Source organism: Sus scrofa, chromosome 11, assembly GCF_000003025.6.
Source record: "Sus scrofa isolate TJ Tabasco breed Duroc chromosome 11, Sscrofa11.1, whole genome shotgun sequence".
Lineage (NCBI taxonomy): Eukaryota > Metazoa > Chordata > Mammalia > Artiodactyla > Suidae > Sus > Sus scrofa.
This window is the reverse complement of record NC_010453.5, coordinates 6903199-6922422: the sequence shown is the minus strand read 5'-3', so window position 1 is coordinate 6922422 and position 19224 is coordinate 6903199. Positions and strand designations below refer to the sequence as shown.

The 19224-nt window shown below is 49.4% G+C and overlaps 1 long non-coding RNA gene across 1 annotated transcript in view; it reads left to right on the top strand.

Moving 5' to 3' along the window:
- LOC106505250 overlaps window positions 1–19224 on the top strand; it is a 215180-nt gene that overhangs the window by 73470 nt on the left and 122486 nt on the right. The window contains exon 3 of the long non-coding RNA XR_002336641.1: window positions 16328–16592. This is a non-coding gene — a long non-coding RNA (uncharacterized LOC106505250). The remainder of the gene's footprint in view (window positions 1–16327; window positions 16593–19224) is intronic.

Sequence of the window (19224 nt, the reverse complement as noted above, 5' to 3'; positions counted from 1 at the left end):
CTGATTGGCAAAAATGATAAAGCTTCCCAAGATCCGGTGCTGCTGAGAATAGGGGGGAAGAGCCGGTCCTTTGCAGCACAGAGAGAGTGACAGTGAACCCAACATTGGTGGCCCCTGGGAGGCAGGGCGGGCAGTGGGCCTCACAGCTGGATGACCAATGGGCTTTGCAACAATGCAGAGTCCCATTTATAACCCATGTCTGATGAAGGGCCGCGGTTGTGAAATTTCAACCAAGAATAGACTCTGGAGTGGTGAACCTTGCGAGAGGGTCAACATACATCCACATTTTAGAAATGTGGGTTAACTTCTCTTTTTTTGTTTTTGTTTTTTGGCTGTGGCCTGCAGTGGCTTGCTGGGGGATTGAAACCCAGGCCGTGGTGGTGAAAGCACCAAATCCTAACCACTAGCCCACCAGGGAACTCCCGAAAAGGGGGTCATTTTTGGCCCAGGCACCCCTTCCAGAAACTGGTTCTGGGTCATCACCCACAAGAGAAGGTCACTGCAGTGCTGTTTGTGTGACAAACAACCTAAATCAGTAGAGAAGGGGTTAAATAAACAGGGGTCCCTTTCTTACATATTTTAAATGGCTTTAGGAGGAACTGCATTCGCTGAGACAGCACAGTCTCTGCGTTACACTGTGTAGTGAAAAAAGCAAGAAGCAGAAGGATACAAATCACATAATCCCTTTTCCATAAAGTTATAAAAAAAAGATACATATGTAGTTTTGAAAATGCACACATTCTTTTTAAAATGGAAAATAGTCAAGAGAGTGATAACAGTGGTGACACCTTTGGGGGAAGGGATGGGAAGAGAAGTTATTTTACTTTATTTATTTTTGTCTTTTTTTTTTTTTAGGGCCACACCTGTGGCATATGGAGGTTCCCAGGCTAGGGGTTGAATCGGAGCTGCAGCCGCCACCGTACACCACAGCCACAGCAACGCGGGATCTGAGCCGTGTCTGCGAGCTACACCACAGCTCACAGCAACACCGGATCCTTCACCCACTGAGCGAGGCCAGGGATCGAACCTGTGTCCTTTTGGCTGCTAGTCAGATTCATTTCTGCTGAACCAGGACAGGAACTCCAGGAAGAGAAGTTTTACCCCTCCATTCTATATTATTGGATTTTCGTACTTTGTGCATTGGTTACTTTTACTGGAAAATTCTGAGACGTGTCTTCTGGATGGTGGAATGATGGAACAATTTTGGTTCTTCCATTAGCATTTTCTGTATAAAAACAAAAAAAATCAAAAATGACAGATTCTCAGGCTATCTACCAAATATACTAAGTCTGTGGGGGAGGAGCTGGGGTGGGCTTTAGGCACCAGCTTGCCCTGTGCTTCTGCTGAGCTGTCAGTTTCTCTGGAGCTTCTGGAAGAAAGGCGCTCTCTTCTCTATTTCGGGGGTGGGGTGGGAATGAGGTCGTGAGGTCTGGACAGCTGCAGCCCTTTTGCTTTCATGAAATGAGAACCTAGGTGGCGGGGTGCAGCCTCAGGACAAAGCCTCATGTGGAGAGCAGATCAGAGGCAGAGAGGAAGTGGCCCCGGTGACATCACTAAGCCCCAGCATCAAGCCTCTCCTGATGAAAAACAGCCTTGTCTCCAGACTTTTCCGTTATGAAGGCAATAAATCCTCTCTGTTGTTTAAGGCGCTTTGAGATGGGTCCTCTGTCACATACAATATTAAGAATTCTAACTGATAGACTTCCATTTCCTGAGACAAACTGAGTATGCCTGTATCCTCACAGCCTGAAATTGCCTAATTTATAAAGTATTTAATGACGTTTCCAAGGCAATCCGTTATCTGGCACCCTGGGCCATCTCTGATTGCCTGCGATGCTTCTACATCTAGAAATAAACTGTCAAAGCAAGAAGTATGTCCTTGGACTACATCGTCCATGATAACAAACACATTATTGTGTGTTTCAGTTACTCTTCATTATGTGACTCTTGAATAAATTTGGCTTCAATAGACGAAGGGCGTAACGAGGAAATATTTCTTACGGTTAAAGTGATGACAGGGTTGGTTCATTGGATCATTCGTTTGGTAGACACATGCTGAGGGTTCACCATGGCCTGGGCACCTCGCTAGGCTCGGGGTGGGGATAGAGCGAGGGGCAAAAAAGACGTGGTCTTGGTGCTCCTAGAAGTGATGGGCTAATGGGAGAGACAGACGTTAAACCGATAGCAAATAATCACACAGATAAATGACAAGTGTCTGTTATCGAGAATATTGGATGAAAAGAAAGGGCTGAGTAAATAGCAGTGGTCTCTAACCTATAGGAAGAGGTTAGAAGGGGCCCCTCAAAGATGACTTTCCAGAGAGCTGAAAACTGAGTATCTCTTAACCGGGCAGAGAGTGGAGAGGACAGTGCAGGCAAGAAGACGAGCATGTGCAAAGGCCCTGAGGCATGAAAGAGCTTGACTTACTGGGGTCTTGAAAGAAGGCCAATGTCATCAGTGAAGTGAGGGAGGGTCCGGCAAGGACATGGGGGCCCTTGGAGTCCTTGTTATGGATTCTATACGGTGCCCTAAGTGAAATGGGCATCACTGAAGGTGACTGGAAGCAGGATCGACATGACCTGAGTTGAGTTTTTAAAACGGTCTCTGGCTACTGTGCAGAGCGTGCATCAGGGAGGCCAAGGGGAAAAGCAATGAGACCAGCAGGGGGCGTTGCAGGAATCCAGGCAAGCGTTTCTGGGCCTGTCTCAACCCGGGCTGCGGGGTGGAGAGTGTGGAAGGAGTCGAGACATTTTTCGGTGGAATCTATGAGGTTTGGGAGCGGACTGCTTCTGTTACGTTGCGGGGAGTGAGAGGGAGGAGCTGGCACTGAGTTCACCTGGGGTTTGATCTGCATGGACGTAGTTTGTCAAAAGAGGCAGAACTCTTGTTTTCCTGTCTCAGAAAACTCTGAACTCTGTCCTCTGGACTGAACTCTGTACAAATAAGCTTTTCTAAAGATATCCAGAAGTCACCCGAATGTGGGCTAACATGTCGCACTCTTTCTGGAAACGCATGGAGAGAAAGGGGACCAGAGCTGGTGCAATGCTGGTTGGGAGAATCTGGCAAACAGGATGAGAAATTCTTGCCACTAGGATCCTCCTTTGCCACCTCTCATGTTCTTGGTTTAGACCAATAGCCTCCCATTTGGCTGCTGCCTCGAACCCTGGGCAAGATTGAAGAATAGACAAGAACAGCCATGGCTCACAGCCTCTCAACCCTGGGGACATCCCAGGCTCAGAGTTTTTTTTTTTTTTTTTTTTGGCCACCCTCACAGCATGTAGAGTTTCCCAGGCCAGGGACTGAATCTGGGCCACAGCACTAACTAGAGCTATAGCAGCACAATACTGGATCCTTAAGCCACTGAGCCACCAGGGAACTCCAGACTCCAAGTTTTTTATTTTGAATTTCTTTAAAATTTTCATTCCCTTGGTATATTTCATTCTCTTCTCTTTTTTAATTTATTGACTTATTTTCAACAAACTATAGTAACAACTGTATCAAAGAACATTTTGGAAAATGTAGTCACGATTCCATTGCCCAAGTATGAGAGTGGTCTTCGTTTTTGCTTTTTATTTTTTGATTTTGCTTAAAACCTTTCATTCTTCAGTGCATTCATTGAGTTCGAGATGTTCTCATGGAGCATATATTATGTGCCAGGCATACAGAAGTGCGCAAAATGGACAAAAGTCAACAAGCATGCATATTTCAAAGAGCTCTAATATAGCGTAAATGCCATTCTAAATTAATCTCTATGAATTTTAAATGCATCTTTCTTAATTACCATTTAATGCCTGCATGTTATGCCAACATGTTAATATAATTCATGAAAACATTCACCAGTTGGGCATGTGGGCTCTTTGCAAACAGGGACTACAAAGATTTTGTACCTGTGTCCCCAGCCCCTAGCAGAATGCCCTACAGATAAAAGGTGCTCAGTAAATATTAGCTGAATAAATAAAGTTTCTTTGTCTCCAGTTGGGGAATGGCAATTACGCTCCGACAATCATCTTTGTACCTGGTGGCTTCAGCTTCTGTTGCATTATTTCTTGAAGACAGATCTCTTCAGACTTGCCCATTAAATTTCTAGCAGTGGTGGAAAATGAACCTTCGGGGCTGGCAGGGTATAAATGGTGACTAAGATATAGAAGTATATTTAAATATGATGTAAATGACTTGGATCTAGAGAAAATTTTATGAGCTCTTGCTTCGAATCCTTTCTGTTCACATCCGTACGGCCCTGGAAAAGGTCACTCCCGGATTAGGCCAGCACAGCAGGTGTCAGAAGCATTCCTGAGAGTGAGAGCTGAGGCCAAAGGATGTTCATCCTGATAGTTCTTTTACAGTTACTTAACTTGCATTTTAGCGCTCTTGTTACTGCCAGAAACATCACTGTATGAGCAGACGTGGTTTTTTGTTTGTTCGTTTGTTTTTGTCTTTTTGCCATTTCTTGGGCCGCTGCCGAGGCCTATGGAGGTTCCCAGGCTGGGGGTCGAATCGGAGCTGTAGCCACCGGCCTATGCCAGAGCCACAGCAACGTGGGATCCGAGCTGCGTCTGCAACCTACACCACAGCTCATGGCAACGCCAGATCCTTAACCCACTGAGCAAGGGCAGGGACCGAACCCGCAACCTCATGGTTCCTAGTCGGATTCGTTAACCACTGAGCCACGGCGAGAACTCCTGAGTAGACCTGTTTTATCCCAACCTTGCCAGTGCTGGATGTTGCTATGGGTTGAATTGTGCTCCCCCAAAGATACCGAAGTGCCCCCCCAGGACCTGTGAATGTGACCTTATTTGGAACTAGGTTTTTGTTGTTGTTTCTAATGGCTGCACCTGCAGCATATGAAAGTTTCCAGCTACGGTTGAATGGAAGCCACATCTACCACCTACACCACAGCTCATGGTAATGCTGGATCCTTTATCCCACTGAGCGAGGCCAGGGATCAAACCTGGATCCTCACGGATGCTAATCAGGTTCTTAATCCACTGAGCCTCAGTGGAAACTCTGGAAACAGTGTCTTCATCGATGATCAAGTTAAAATGAGCTCACGTTAGAGTGGGGTGGCCCTTACCCAACGTGACGGGTGTCCTTATAAAAGGAGCAATTTGGACGTGGTGACAGGGACACACACAGGAAGATGTCACGTGAAGGTGAAGGCAGAGATCAGGGTGAAGTGTACAAGGAACGCGTATCGCTAGACGCTAGGAGAGCGGCCTGCACAGCTTCCCCTCTAACTCTGCCGACACCTTGACCTTGGCCTTCTGACCTCCAGAACTGGGACAGACTATTTCTATCATTTCAGCCGCCCAGGTCGGTTGTGATACTTTGTTACAGCAGCTCGAGCAAATAAGTATAGAGGATTTTTTTGTTTGCAAATAAGTATAGAGAGTTTTTTTGTTTGTTTGTCGTTTTAGGGTTTTTTTGTTTGTCGTTTTTTACAACCTATTGGGTACAAAATGAACTCTCAGGCATACTTTACTTTTTTATAACTTGAGAGAATGAACTCGTTGCTGTGAGTTTGTTTCCTGTTGTATTTTGGCCTTTTCCTGGGGTGGGGGCCTTTCTCACACATGGGATGGGCCCAGGTCATGATGTGCTTAATAGATGAATTAAAGACTCAATAGCCTAATCAAATGTCATTTGATGAAACATCTGTCCAGTTAGGTCTGATCAAAGAAAATATATGCTTTGATTCCCATATCTCCTGTCAACATTAAGGACAGCTTTGAGATTTTTCCCTGGAGATAATAATTCTGCTCACACCTTCTAGACAGATGTGCCCAGGAGTGCTTGTTGGCTGTGTGTCTGTTTTGCCTCAATAACCCCCCCCCCAATATCAGAGGAGGTGGGAATCAGGATCCCCATTTTACAGATGGGAAGACTGAGACCCACAGAAGCAACGGCTTGTCTGAGGCCACCTGGTGGCCATTGGTGGAATTGGCATCCATGCCCCCAAATGCCTGATTCAGAGCAGGTGCTGGTTCCCCAGTGCCTGTAGCTTCAGGCTGTGTTCTGAAGTGCCCAGTGTTCCCAGAGGTGCCTCAGGGCTGGAGGGGCTGTTTGGAGATGGTTGCAGGGAGGGAGAGGCTGGCAGGGGTGTGGGGGGCGGGGGATTGAGGCCTCTCACCTGGGCTGCCAGGACAGCCCTGTCACCGTGCTTCAAGCAGATAGCTCCACTCATAGGTTAGGGTTTGGCGTAAAATTCCCTTTCACACCTAAAGTGTTCCACTGCTTAAAGAAATGTGAACACCAAGTTATTATTCTCTGCCGTCTCTTTAAATTGGTAAACCATCATATTTGGGAACTGCAAGGGGAGCCAAAGGCCATTAAATTCATCCTCCACACTGCCATCAAAATGCCATGGAGAGGCTGGGGCTGGAGAGCTGGAGGCCCGCCCGGAGCTGCTGCTCTTTAATTGCATGTTGGTGCTGTGCCCCCACCAACACCTCCCTCCCCACTCACTCCCTGACTGGCGTGAGTCATCAGGGCCTGGTCCTGCCCTGGACAAGGTGGGAGAACACCAAGGGAATGGAAATGAGAAATGAAAGAGTCAACCGAGGCCCACGTTGCTTTTCTGGACGCACCATGGAGAAGAATGAGGAACGGGAAGGGCGCTGTTTCAGAGCCGCGCCCCGAGGTGCGCAGGGATCCAAGCTGTGGGCGCCGGGCTGAGCACTGGCTGTGGCTCCACCCCCGCCGCCCTCCTGCCCCTAGGAGCCACCTTGGCTTCCCTGGGCCGATCCAGCAAGGCCACAGGAGAGCCAGGGCCGGTGACAGACAGGATCTGCCAAGTCCTGTTACCTGGTCCCACTCACCTGCCCTTCCATCTCCCCAGCGCCTCTGACACTTCGTGGGAATCCCTGCTGTTTCTTCTCTAATTCAGGAAACCAGGGGTGCCTGGGGTCCCTCAAGTCCCCAGCAGACACCCAGGAAACAGGGTGCAATTTTTAGGTAACAGTGTCTGTCGTCAGCTTATCGAAGTATAATTTACCCAAAATTTAAAAGCCCGCTTTATTGGTATACGTGATGGGTTTTGACAAGTACACACGGTTATGCATCACCACCTTAGGGACCTTTGGCAGCGCCCAGCATCTCCCCAGCCCCTCTGCAATCAGCAGTCTTTCCATCACCCTGGCTCCTGGGAATGAGGATCTGATTTTTTCTCTAAAAATTTTGAGATTTCCAGAATTGCTTGTACATGGAATCATCCAGGGCTCAGCCCTGTGTGTGTGGCTTCTTTCGCGCAGCACGATGCCTTTGGAGGACCCTCCAAACTCTTGTTTTCCTCCTTAGCACCTCCCTTTCCAACAATGTGGCAACGGACATCGTTGCACCGTTGTCATCATCTTTAGGGTTCAGCTCTGCGGCGCCAGTGCGTTCACACTGTGATCCCACCTTCCCCGCCGTCCAGCTCCCGAACCTTTTCCTCGTCCCAAAATGAAACTCTGTCCCCGTGAAATATGAACTCCCTCCCCCCCCCCGCCTTTTGAAGAATTTTCGAGCAATGCAGGGACATGGGGCTTGGTAGGCGTAAGAGGAAAGGTCTTTGAGGCCTTTGAGAAGGCGAGATGGTGCAGCCGCCGGGAAGGGGCTACCCTGCTTCCCGCCCCGTCCCCAAGCACAGCCCTGCCTATGCACCCCGTCCATCCGCTCCCCCGCGCCCACTGTGCCAGCTCCCACCCAGGTCGGACGCTGGCCACGCCTCTGCCCTTTGGCTGGACTGTCCGGTGGGAGAGGAGCTGGGTGGTTTCTTGCTCAGATGGGACCCGCCAACCTCAGCGAAGAAAGCTGTTTGCAAAAGTGAAATAACAGGGCAAATCCTGACAGCCCCTTGTCACAGGAGGTCTCACTGTCTGGAACTGCCGGTTGTCGTGGAGGCTTCGGGGAGGCGCCCGTGACCGGGAGGACCCCAGGCTTGCTTTCTGCAGCAGAATCTGCTCGCTAGTCACTAAGCCTGTTTCCTTCTCCCCTGGAGGCACGTGACCAGAGGACATCCCAGCCTCCCTGTCCCCGAGTCTTGTGACTCAATTCGAGCCAATGGCTTGGGGCCCCTTCTAGGCCTGGCCAATAAGACCTCCCGTCGGTGACCCCCTCTTTTCACTTTCTCCCCTCATGTTCGGGGTGGTGATACCCTGGGCATCCCCTTGTGGAAGATGCCCTATGCTGAGGATGGCATGGATTGAAGGAACAGCTCCCCATTGCCACTAACTGCTGGTCATTCTGAGAGGTTCTCAGCCAGAATCAGTTTCTGTTGCTTGCGACCAAGAATCCAGACATACAGCCTGTCAGCAAAGATGATCTGCCTGTAAAGAATTTATTTTATGGGCAAATGGCATTGTTGGCGCAGAGAGTGCTGATCCCTGTAGCTGGTCGTAATTCACCGGGCACTTGTGGGAATGGTTAACAGGGCATCATGGGCTGTTAGCTGTGACTTGTGGCCTGGAATTAATTCTGACTTTGAAAAGCCTGCCTACCAGGATAACAGGCCATATATCAAGCACTTTAGACTGGTTTTCTGCAGAGGGGAAGGGAAGCAGAGATCGGGAAGAAGAGGAAAAGTTAAATAAACAACAATAATAATAACAATAGAGGAAACACATACATGGCATCTGCCACACACCCGCCCCCGCTCTCCGTGTTTCAGGAGCAATTACTCATTTCAACCTCGCGACAGCTCTGGTGACAGGTATTGTTTTTGTCCCTAGTTAACAGGAAGATGGAGCGCACTGCCCAGGCCACTAAATGGTGGCAACCAGGACGTGACTCTGCCAGCTCTTCACCACGGCTGCTGGGGAAGAACCGATGCAGTCAGTTCATCTGGTTAACTCAAAATTCTCTGCCCTTAAAGGATAATCGGGACAGTGGAAAACAATGAAGAGAATTAAAATAAAAGGCAGTAATACTTGGCAGGCACTTGGAATGATTAGCCCGAGGCACTCAGTTTCCCCTCAGATAGGAAGACTCTTTCTTTTAAGGGCATTTAAGGAGAACTTGATGATGGGAGACCCCTCAGAATGGCCTGGGGCGCTCCCTGCTCCCCGCAGCAGCCCGAGGCCCTGCCGGCCCTGGAGGCACCCAGGGGTCAGAGCCAGCATCTCCGTGGGCAGCATCTCTGCAAATCAATGGAGTATGTAGATGGGAAGTCGCAGAAGAGCCTTTGCGGGGCTCATCCCCTCCCAGTGAAGAGGCTGCGGGGTGAGGCGCAGTTCTGGGGACCTCAGGCCGGGGTTGGAACAACAGGATTGTCGCCAGGTTGCTCTGGACCCTGAAGAGCCCGGGGCAGTCCCCGGCCGTAGCAGAGGACACAGAGGGCAAGCTTCCAGGAGGGAGGGCTGTGGGACTTGTTCTCTGAGCATCCACGGACGCCCCAGTGCCTGGGCCCTGATGTTGGTCTGTCCCACCACCCTGGATCGCCCCTCCAGGGCCACCTGGCGTGGGCTTGTCAGCACAGAGCCCAGGGACCCTCACTCTTCCCCTGGGACCGGGGTGCCTGCTGGGCTGCACAGGGACAGCCTCACGAAGGGCCAGTTTCCTTCCAGGCTCAAAGATTTGAGAGCCAGCGTGTGTGCTGTTGTCTTTGCGGGGTCCCCGGGAATCCTTCCCCACTGCAGGGGGAGCACCGAACTCGGCGACACCCCACCCCTGCTCCGTCCCTCTCTGTCCCCACCTCCTGCTTCCCTCTTGCAGCGTCCACACTCTGCAAACAGGAGGCTGGGCCCTCTTCAACTTCTCCAGGGCACTGAGCTCTCGACTGGAAGAATCCAGAACCCTTATGTCCTGTCTGGTGCTGCAACTCACCCTGCCTGGCGTGCCCCTGTCATGGTCCCTGGTACCCAGGACTCGGAGCATCATGCATCTCAGGGCCAGGGCTCTGGAGTCAGACTCTGAGGCAGGGCAACTCTTCTGGGTGTGTGGTCCCCGTTCCCCGCTGCCGGGGCCCCCTTCTCCTTCCTGGATAAGGATGGTCCTGCTCCTTCGCAGGTGGTTGTGAGCATTCGGCGAGTCCATGGGTGCAAAACCCTTGGAGCCGGTGAGGGGTAAGGGCTGGGTTCGGTGTTGGTGTTAGGATCACAGCGGCCTCTGGGTGAAGCATGGGGGCAAGAGTAAGTAGTAGTAATAATAATAATAATAATAATGATGATGATGATGATAATAACAACGACATGAACCCTAAGACCTCGCCCTGCCTGATGCTCGTCCCTCTGTGCCCCCACCTTCGCCTGTTTACCCCTCAGTCTCCAAGACCCCAGTCGAATCTGTCTCTCAGGCTGGATCAGGCCCCCCCCTTTGTCCCCGACGCCCCTTATTTATTGATACCATGACACCTACCACTCTGCACGGCTACTCTGTCCTCCTCATTCTAAGCCAGCCCCTGCGGGATGGGCCCTGGACCTTTTTCTGTTGTGTGCAGTGTCCAGCTGTCCAGATGCTCCAGCGCTGCAGGTACATGTATTCTCCTAGCACCATCTACAAGGAGCCCCTCCTGGGAGGACTCCGTGAGCATAAATTAAGAACAGCTACAGGCTGAAGGGGCCCCGGCATCCACGGCTTCCTGCCCAAGGTCACAGCCCTCTGAGCAGCTGAAGGCCGAGGGGACCGGCCCCTGCCTGATGCCCACCCCTCGGCCAGGTCCTTTAGAGCCAGAAAGAAGAGCTTGTCTTCAAGGGAGGCTTCATAAGGGTATTTCCGATGTAATTGGGGTTGGCATGCGGGCAGCTGGGCCTAATAAATAGAAACACCCATTCGGCCTCATTCAGCTGTCCCTGTGAGCCCCACCGAGCAGGAAAGACTCTCCGGCTTGGCGCTGAGCTGGCTCCTATCTTAAAAATTCATCTAATGCAAATGGTTACATTAATGCAAAAGGCAAGTCACTGACACTATAAATAACTTGAGCTGAGTCCTGCCGACAGTGGGACGTCTGACACCGAACTGCTGCACGGTCCCCAGTGCTGAACGAGAGTGACACAGCCTCAACCATCACCAATTCCAGAGCAGAGGCCGGAGAGCGGAGAAGATTTGAAAGCGCCATGTGTCGGCTTTGAAGATGGGGGCAAGGGCCACCAGGCAAGGAGCGCAGGTGCCGCTGGAAACTGGAAAAGGCAGGGGATGCTTTTCCCTCCTGAGAGTCTGCAGAAGGCACACGAGCCTGCCCCCACCCCGGCGGAGGTCAGCCCGGTGAGACAAGTTCTGCCTTCCGACCTCCAGAACTGTAAGTTAGTAAACTTGTGTCCTTTTAAGCTGCTCCGTTTGTGCAATTTGTTGCAGCAGCAGCAGGAAACTCATTCTGCAGGCAATTGCCTTAAAATGCTTCTAATAGAACCCTTTCTTCATCACACCCTTCCTTCCTGTTGGCTTTGTTTCTGGAGCAGGGTGTGGAGGTTTAAGAGGGGGTAAGGGTTACCTCGGTTTGGAAGTCGTACTGTTTGGAAAAACTATCAACAGCAAGTTGTTGTTGGGTTTTTTTTTTTTTTTTTTTTGGTTTTTTGGGTTTTTTTTTATTGGGGCAGGGGGTTAGTATGTATTTCTTAATGCTTTCACATTTAAAAATGGTTCTGGAGTTTCCATCGTGGCCCAGCAGTAACGAACCTGACCAGTATCCATGAGGACGCAGGTTCGATCCCTGGCCTTGCTCAGTGGGTCGGGGATCCAGTGTTGCTGGGAGCTGTGGTGTGGGTCAAAGATGTGGCTCGGATCCCACGTTGCTGTGGCTGTGGTGTAGGCTGGCAGCTGCAGCTCCGATTCGACTCCTCGCTTGGGACATGCTGTATGCCGGAGGTGGGGCCCTAAAAAGACAAAAAAAGTTCTGCATGAAGTCTGTCCCCCATTTTTCCACCCCCATCCCCAATTTGGCTGCTGCCTCTGGTGAAACCCTAACTTCTCACCTCTGGTCCCCAGCAAGGGCATTTTTCGCATGTGGAAGGTGATAACCTTTGTAAGTCACGTGGAGTCGAGCCTGAGGCAGCCTGGGCTGCAGGAGTCTGGCTCAGCAATTTTGGCATCCCATGGCCTCCTTCAATATTACAGACAAATCTGAGGATCTTATTTAAATGCAGATTTGATTCAGTGGGTCTGGGGTGGTGCTGAGATTCTGCCTGTGGAACACGCTGCAGGGGACACCCGGTGTGTGGCAGGCGGAACCTGCTGGTCCTGCATCACACTGATTGGTGAGGACAAGGAAGGCAGAGGTTCAGTATCTGAGCTGCTGGGACCACTCGCAGCCTGCCTGTGGCCTCCAGCTTTGGGAGAATCTTGCCTCTCCAGGTATGGTCCCCAAAGAAGCAGGATTAGCATATCCTGAGCTCCTTAGAAACACTTTCTCAGAGTTCCCGTTGTGGGTTAAGAACCCAACTAGTATCCATGAGGACGCGGGTTCAATCCCTGGCCTCACTCACTGGCTTAAGGATCCGGTATTGCTGAAAGCTGTGGCTTAGGTGACAGACACAGCTCAGATCTAGGGTTGCCGTGGCTATGGCCTAGGCTGGGAACTATAGCTCGGATTCAACCCCTAGCCTGGGGGTTTTCGTATGCTGCGGGTGCGGCCTTAAAAAAAAAAAAGGAAAAGAAAAAGAAAGTAACAAAGCTTCTCTAACAAAAGATTCATTGAAAGAAAAAAAGAAGCACTCTCTCTCCACATCACCCCAGCCCCAGGGGTGAATCAGAACCCACATGTTAGCGGACCCTCAGAAGATGCTGATGCACATGAGGTTGGAAGCTGGCCTCGGTGCCTGGTTCTCAGCCTTTCGCGTGCGTCAGAAGCACCTGAAGATCCAAGAGAATTCGGATTGCGGGGTCCCCGTCTCAGAGTTCCTGCTTCAGCGCAGTGTGGACGGAGCCTGAGGATGTGTGTTTCCAGCAGGTCCCCAGGGGATGTGCTGCAGAGGGGCCAGGGGGCCCACAGTGAGGACCTCTGCCTTCCAGAGAGCTCACACCTCCAGACTGTGGCCAACACACTCAACCACACATTCTAGAAGGAGCTCTAGACATGACCTCTCCAGCGTTTGAATTCTGAGGTCTACGCATTTGCTTCAGTGATGAACTTTTCCTGCGGGGCAGAGAAGAAACACAGGTTTGATTTTTTTTTGTTTTTTGTCTTTTTGCCTTTTCTAGGGCTGCTTCCTCAGCATATGGAGGTTCCCAGCTAGGGGTTGAATCGGAGCTGTAGCCACCGGCCTACACCAGAGCCACAGCAACGCAGGATCCGAGCCTCGTCTGCAACCTACACCACAGCTCATGGCAACCCCGGATCCTTAACCCACTGAGCAAGGGCAGGGACCGAACCCGCAACCTCATGGTTCCTAGTCGGATTCGTTAACCACTGCGCCACGACAGGAACTCCTACACAGGTTTGATTTTGCATGAGAGCCCGAGGGGCTGCGGCCCCTGCCTAGCTTCAGGGTGGGGCTGGTGGCCAGAAAGAGCGGGGCAGGATTCAGCCCCAACCCCATCCTTCGGGGAGAGAAGAGGGGCTGGAAAGTAAGTTCACTTCCCAGGGACCAATTATTGAAAGAAATCTGCACAAAGCTCCCTACGCAGTGGGGTTCTGAGAGCTTCCAGGCTGATTGAGCGCCTCCATGTGCTTGGAGGGTGGTGTCCCCATACTCCATGGGGACAGAGGCTCCCACGCTCCAGACTCTTCCAGATCTGTTTACGCACCGCTTCCCCGGGCGTTTCACGTGTGTCCTCTGTAACAGCCTCTACGCTACACCAGTAATAACAATAAGCCATCTTCCTGGATTCTGTGAGCCATTCTAACAAATTCTTGAAACTGAGGAGGGGCTCATGGGAGCTCCAGATTTATAGCCATTTGACGCGAAGTACAGGTGACAGCCTGGGGCGTGGGGTTGGTATCTGCAGTGGGACCAGTCTTGCGGGACTGAGTCCTCACCTGTCCCACCTCCCCAGAGCGAGTGTCAGGGTGTCCAGAGAATTGGAGCATTTGCTGGTGTTGGGAAAAACCCCACACCTCTGGTGTCAGAAATGTCGATCGTAAAACACCTCGAGGTGGTTTCATATAAATAGCATGTGATTTTCATTTTATAGAAGCTTCATAAAAGGGAACCACAGGCGCTAGCGCCAAGCTCCGTAGGCAGCTCTCTGTCCCAGACCAGGCATTCCACGTCTCTGGGCCTCCACTTTCTCATCAAGAAAATAAAGGAGTTGAATGGGGTCCGTAAAAGTTTATGCTTTAGAGCCAGCTTTCACTATCGTCGGTGAAGGCGGGAGTTAAAAATGACCGAATCTTGGCTTTTCCATCCTGTATTGGTGATACTCTTGTTAAATTTAAGTCAGGAATGCAACCCTCAGTTGTAAAATGCCGCGACGGGAGAACATCTCTTTCCCGCCCAAGTTTTATTTATTGTAAAAACAATAGGAGAAAGCAGTGAAGCGGATTTAGGAGGTGAAAAATTCCTCCCCCTGCAACACGATGGCTGTTTCCATTTTGCCGTGTCGCCTGCGTTTCGGGGTCTCCTTCGGGCAGCCCACACCCGTTTGTAATCTGCTTTGTCCCTTAGGGTGTGGGACCAACCTACCGTGTCAGCCAGGGTGGAACGCCCGTGGCGGTGACTTCACCGTAAAAATGCCACCAGCAATATATGCATAAATTAGCTTCACTATGAAGTCACCGCCTCGGGCGTTTCACTCTGGCTGACCCTTGGCAGGTGTCCTGGGTTCCTCGCCGATGTTTGAAGTTGTAATTCTGTTCCACCCGAGATGGTGACCAGCCTCCCCTCCCCACGTTTCTATGCATTTTCTGACTTTCCTTCTGTTTCATTGAGAAAATGCTGCAACGTACTACGCTTAAGGCCAGGCAGCCAAGAACAACGTTGGCAAGAGGAGTTTGCGCCCTTTCTGAGCCTCGTTTCCTTCTCTGGGGATGGTGGGGCCGGGGGGAGCTGGAAGGAGGCGCTTTGGGACAAGGGTCTCGCACAGTGGCTGGCGTACAGACAACGTGGCTCTTCCTGTGTTGTTGGCCCATCTGGCAGGGCTTGGGGACGTTGTAAGTGTAACCAGTATCCAATGTAGCAGTGACATGTCCATGCATATGCTTGGGGGAAAGTGGATCTTTCCTCGTTGGCCAGGGGGGGGGGGTAAAAACCTACCCGCTCACTGAGTTGGGAGGTTTAAACGAGATCATCCATGCCAAACGCTTAGCCTGGAGCCTGGCACGTAGGAGATATTCAATGGATGTTAGCTTCGCAATGTGCTCTGTCCCATGTATAGCCACAGAGATGATTATTTTTAATTTTAAGAATCTTTGCCAGATTGCTTTCCGAAAATCTAAAGTACTGTTCAAATTTAGAAGACTATTCTGAACTTTGAATTGCAAGACTTATTTGCATTTTAAAAGTCTCGAGCAACACATTGTACCCAGCCTGTTCCCAAAGTGCCTGTCTCAGAAACGGAGAAAACGTTGTTGAAATAAAGGCATTTGCATAGTGCCAAGCAGCAATCACTATAGCCAAGAAGAAAACATCTTTTAAAAATTCCTATTTGTTGATGGCAAACAAACCGTTGCACTTATATCAACAGAATCTCTTTGAGGGAGTTTCATTCAACACTACCGAATGATTTTCCAGGGAACTGGTATTAACCATGAGTGATTTCAAAACGAAGATAGACAGGTAGATGATAGGTAGATATGTTTTGGCTGCATGTGGATCGAACCCACACAACCCCGGAGACAACACCAGGTCCTTAACCCTCTGTGCCACAGTGGGAACTCCTAGTATGTATTTTTTTAAAATATGTGTGTCTGAGAATAGGAACCCTACGGAGGAGCTTTTTCCTTTCTTAGGCACAGCAAGACAACAACGTGGTTTATGACCTGCTAAGCATCTTCTCCTATATTTCCTGGTTTGATTTTCACAGTGGTCCATGAGAGAGGAGAAGCAGGTTTTACAATGCTTTTGTTAGAGACCAGGCCACTGACCTTCAAAGAGGTTCTGACTTGCTCCAGAGCCCATGGGTGGTAGCAGAGCTGAGTGTGTCTGCGGCTTTGGGTCCAGGCTTCCGCTCCTCAGTACGGTACAACCAGATCCACCAAACTGCTGGTCTTGGTCAAACGCACCCCAGGTGATGGAGATGTGGAAAGAGCGTTTCTGAACCTCTGAACATTATTCTGCTCCACTTTCAAAAGACAAACATCGCCTGTAGGACGAGAATGTGCTTCCTGCCATCGGGGATGGTAAGATGGGAGGGGCCGTGCCCGCTGGCCTGGTTCTGCTGGGGGCTCCCACTGTGGTTCATTTGGCTGTGTCACAGCGCACACGCCTCAGTGTTCGGGGACTCGGGGAGCTCTTAAATAAGCACAGGTGTGTTGTTATAGATGCTGATGTGGCAAAGGAGCAGCACAAAGATCCATGCCCCGAGGGGGACCTCCAGCAGGAAAGGACAGGCGTGGGATCCAGCATGGTACCCTTCTGGTGGGAGCAGCAGCGAAGGCTCCAGCGGGCAGCTCACGGACCCTGGGAAGGACGCATCCTGCTCCCTCCTCCCCCCGGTAGAACGTCCTTTGGGCCATGTGACCTGGTGAATCCCTGTGAAACCAGCACTGAAGCTCCAGATGACTGGCAAATGCTGTTTCAAGCGAGGTGAGACCAACAGCCTTGGTAAACACAGATAATTCCGAATTCAGGGATGTCTGATGTCAGAGCAGACTTCATTCCTGTCTGCATGGGGATGCACCGGCCTGGGAAGACACTGTTGGTCCCTCTCTGGTGTTGCTACTGCGTTTCTCCCCCTGTGTCCGTGGGGGTACCTGCTCAGCCCTCTGGAGTGTAGGTCAGAGGCCTGGGCGGGTGATGGGACTTGATGGGGCTCCCCCATTAAGGGTTGTGTGGTCTTGAGCGAGGCAGCTTGCACCCCGAGCTCTGCTTCCTTGACAGTGAAGTGGAGATAAGAGTGTTTATCCTTCTTACAGAGTCAGGAGGGACAAAGGTGAGGAAGTGTGTGAAAGGGCACTGATAGTTAGAAAGAATTATTTTTTTTCTGCAAATTAAAATTTTTTTTTCAAAAAATGAAAACACAGCCTGTTGGTTGTAACAGGTGAAATAGCTTAAAGATAAATGAAGAAAAGCTCACCAGGACCAACTTCCCATCCTACTCTGATGGGATATCCCGTCTAAGCACTTACAAGCTTTTTTTCTTTTTCTTTTTAAATTTATTTTATTGAAGTATAGTTGGTTGACAATGTCGTGTGAATTTCTGCTGTACAGCAGACTGACTCAGTTATATGTACAGTATGTATTACGCACGTTCTGATATATATTGTATATATATTCTTTTAAATATCTTTTTCATGATAGTTTGTTGCAGGTATTGAATGTAGTTCCCTCTGCTATACAGTAGGACCTGCTGTTTATCGGTTCTCTACATAATAGTTTCATGTATTTACCAGCCTTTATGCTGCCCATACGGGCACATGCACACGTATCTGGGGGTTTCTTTTTATTGCAATGGAATCACACCAAGCAAATACCTCTACAACTTGCTTTTTCATTTGCTGGTCTGTCACAAACACCCCTATGAGTCTGTGGATATGAACTTACCTGGTCTTTGTTCCTCGATTTCTTTATGAACACACACATGCATATATGTACAGGTGTGTGTGTGTGTATGTGAATTGTGTACAGAATTACTTAAAAAAAAAAATCTCTTTCTCTCTCGCCCCCACTACCCCTAATGATGTTACCCCTCCCCTATAAATTCTTTGTCCGTTCCTCCATGGTTTGGTTTTGTTTGTTTTGTCTGAACAAGGTCAGGGATCGAACCTCGTCCTCATGGATACCACTCGGGCTCTTAACCTGCTGGGCTATACCGGGAATTCCCGTTCCTCCATGTTGATGAAACCACGCAAAATATTAACACATATATAATTTCTATAAGGATTTTTTCAATTATTTATTTCAAAACTGGCTTGTAGGCATACTTTTCTTACTCCACCCAATAAAACCTCACAAAAATACCTACAGCATAACTGGTTTGGTGCATGATTTTTCATGGCTGTATATCATTTTATGGACCAGAGGCAATTTTGTGCTGATGAATGTTCAATTACCAGCTGTCCCAGGGAAAACCCTGATTGGCAGTGTTTGCGCGTATCGGTGCCCTAAATATTCCCCCTCTGGGTCATTCCAAGCTACATACATGCGGGTAGGATAGAGCGGGGCTGGGAAGAGATGTGTGCCAGGGTCTGGAGCTGGCTCCAGCGAACTACCCGGAGAAGGTTCCGCCGTGAATCCATCTCCTTCCCACTGAGGAGCGCTCGCTTGCTTCCAGCTTCTCCCACCCACTCCCAACAGTGACGCATTAACACAACCTTATAACTACGTTCCTCAAATCGATTCTTTTATGTCTATGGGCTGGATTCCCGGAGAGTGAGATTGTTGGCCCAGAATGAATGTGGATTTTTAAACATTTTAAGAAATGCTGCCAGATTGTTTTTTTTTTTTTTTTCAAATAGCTTTCTTCAAAAATCGTTACCATTCACATTTCTAGCGGTGATGTAAGAATACTCCTTTTCCCAATATCTCTGAGAGCAATGGGTATTAATGTTTTTTATAATTTTTTTCCAGCTGGGTAGATTTAGAGGGGCGACTCCGTCTTTATTGTTACTTGAATTTGGGCATCCCTGACCGTCATCAGCTCTGAACAGTATTTCATGGTCTTGGTCACCTGGATTGACAGTTTAGCACAGAGTCTGGCTCTGAGTTGCCTGGGTTAGAATCACAGCTCTGCCAGGCACTAGTTATATGACCTCAGGCAGGTTACTTAAATCTCTGTGCCTCGGTTTCCCCATATGTAAAACAAAGATAGAAATAAGACTTATAGGACTGCTGTAAAAATTAAATGAATTAACATAGGCAAAGCCCAAAGAGCAGTGCCTAGCCTGCACAAGTACTAGAAAGAGATGAGCTATTGTATTCAGTGATAGAGCCTTTGACCACTTTTACAAAGAAGCTCGTTTGCCTTATTGATTTGTAAATGTCCCTTATATGCTATAGATACTGGTCCTTGGTTATTTATATTGAAAATATTGAAATATTATTTATATTGAAAATATTGAAAATATATTGAAAATATTTGAAAATATCTTTCCAAATCAATTGTTCCTCTACTGACCTCCTTTATATTTCTTTTGCCGTTTAAGAAAATTTCTTTCTCTTTTTTTGTATGTGGTCTGATATATTTACTATTCTTCTTAAATAACTTCTGGGTTTTTTG